This window comes from Terrapene carolina, unplaced genomic scaffold (genome assembly GCF_002925995.2).
Source record: "Terrapene carolina triunguis isolate 2854851 unplaced genomic scaffold, T_m_triunguis-2.0 Scaffold262, whole genome shotgun sequence".
Lineage (NCBI taxonomy): Eukaryota > Metazoa > Chordata > Testudines > Emydidae > Terrapene > Terrapene triunguis.
Genome location: NW_020664613.1, coordinates 3,322,990 through 3,325,663, shown reverse-complemented (window position 1 = coordinate 3,325,663; position 2,674 = coordinate 3,322,990).

Below are 2,674 nucleotides of genomic sequence, written 5' to 3'. Positions count from 1 at the left end.
TTTCCAGAGTTCACTGACCTTGCTTCAAGAGGCACAAATGCTTCATCGGAGCACAGTCTCCATTCCCTCCAAGATTGTTTATTAGTCATCTCTCCCTACTTGCTCTCCTGATGCCTCTGTTTACCTTGCATAAATGTGCTTTTTTTTTTTTGTCTTTGGTCACAGCTTGCTTAATTTACATGAGACGCACATTCCTTGGTGTGGAACAGGCGTGGCCTAAGCACTGCTTACCAAGTACATTTTAAGAACATATTTGCAGCACATCTCTATAAATCCCTTTCTGGGTTTTACTGTACATACATCGTGCAAGAATATTAATGATCAGTGAGTTATTGGTTTTCCAGTGATACACCGAAAAGGTCATGTTATTTATTATGTGCCACAACAGTGTGCCAGCTAATATTGGGGTTCTGTTAAGGTCCCAGGTGTTTCTAGTGGGGTTCTGCAGGGGCTAGTCCTAAGCTTGATGCCATTCAACAATTTCATCAATGACCTGAAAGTAAATATAAAATCACTGCTTATAAAATTTGTGGATGACACAAAGATTGGGAGATAGTGATCAGGAGAGGGCAGTCATACAGAATGATCTGGATCACTTGTAAGCTGGGCCCATTGAAGTAATACAGCCAATTGAAGGTCATAGATATAGCAACAGTGTTTCCAGGCCCTATGTACAGAATTAGGGACTGTATGCTATAAAGCAGTGACTCAGTAGGGGATTTAGGGGTAGTAGTGGGCAAGCCACTGAACATGAGCTCCTAGTGCGAAACTGTGGGGGAAGAAAGGTCAATGTGATCCTTAGATGCATAGACGTGAGTAGTGAGGAGGAGTGGGGAGATTGTTTACCTCTGTCTATGGCATTGGTGAGACCAGTGCTGGGATAGTGTGTCCAGTTCTGGTGTCTACATTTTATAAAGGATGTTGTAAAATTGGAGAGGCTGCAGAAAAGAGCCACAAAAATGACTCACTATAAGGTGTTTTCTCCAGCCCTAGAGAGACTTAAAGAGCACAGTCTGTGTAGTTTTTCAGAAGGAATTTTGAGAAGTGGCTTAATTAGTGTGTAAGTAGGACTCGGTATTTCCACATGAAGGTAAAGAGTTCTTTAATCTAGCAGGGAAAGGCATAACAAGAACCAAGGACTGGCAGCTGAAGCCAGGCAAATTTGAATTGGAAAGAAGGCACAATTTTTAACCTTGAGGATGATTAACTACTGGAACAAGCTACCCAGGGAAGTGGCTTATTCTCAATAGCTTGATATCTTTTAATCAAGACTGGATGACTCTCTGCAAGTTGTGCTTTAGCCAAACACAAGTTATCGGGCTCAGTACAGAGCTAAGTGGATGAAATTCAATTGCCTGTGATATACAGGTGGTCAGACTAGATGATCTAATTGTTCCTTCTGGCCTGAAACTCTATAAATCTATGAAACAATGCCCCTGTACAATAGTGAAGTATTGTCTTAGTTGTACTGATGGAGAACTGAGGCACAGAGAGAGACCTTTACTCCTACTAGGTTGTGCCTTATTCCTCAAATAGTCCTATTAACTTTATTGAGTTGCTACCCAACATGAGTAAGGGTAACAAGTATCTGGCCCTAAGTGACTTGCTCACGGTCACACAGAAAGTTTATGTCCGAGAGGAATTAGTTCTGAGTTGCAGACCAGTTCATTAACCACAAGGCAGTCCTTTTTCTGAGGGATCAAGCATGATATGAGAACTAGAGCGCTTGAAGCAGCTGTTACCAGAGTCAGTGCAAAAGGTGAAAGGGTTGGTTATCTATGCAATGAAAGATCTCTCCTTGTTCCCAGGTCAAGCTTCAAATCTGATTGCATCTGGGGAGAATTGAAACCCATTAAGGGCAGCCCAAGAGGTAGCAATAGAGTTGCTGCCCCACATGATGCCCTCAAAGCAGGCTTCATCGGTCTGCTTCGGTGGTTGAGGGATGTATATGGGGGGCTGGTGGCCCTTTCTCTCTCTCCCCTTTTCTCACATACTCCTGCTATTTGTTTTCAAAATCCAGTCTTACTTTGTTAAAAAGAAAGAAATAGGTGTTTCCCCATATGTCTCAGGGGAGACCTGAGCATCTCTTTGTGACATAGGAGCTCAATGTTCTGGGAAAGTTTGACCAAGCGTTTTGGATCCTAGAGCCACAAAACATAGCCCTCTGGATACTTTCTATCTGCCTAGGAAATTGTGCTTTGAGGATCTTTTACTTTAATTTGTCTTGCGCACTAATCTGAATTAGCTTTGTGTATTTGTGGGTAAATGTCACACAACCATTAAGCTAATCTGCCTGGTTCTATTTATTTAAACACTAGGTGTCAGTGTTGTGGTTTTAATATTTTACCAGAAAAGCTTTTTCTCAGAAATCTGCCGCTTTTAATCATCAAAATGTTCATTAATCCCATAATAAATTATTGCGGCTCTCTTCTCTTCCCTCCCACCCAACTTCTTAAATCATCACTCAGAGGAGCAAATGCTTACACAATGTACTTTGTAATAAATTCATTATAGTGATGTATGCCCAGTTAGACATCTTCTTGAGGAATTAGTTGTAACAGGAAATGGTGCATGGTCCTGAACTTTTGTAACATTTCAGCTTGAGAGGAATTCTCTTAGTGGTAGGGTATTCAGAAGCAGGGAATCTGACATCTTCCCTCTTTCTTCAGGTTCT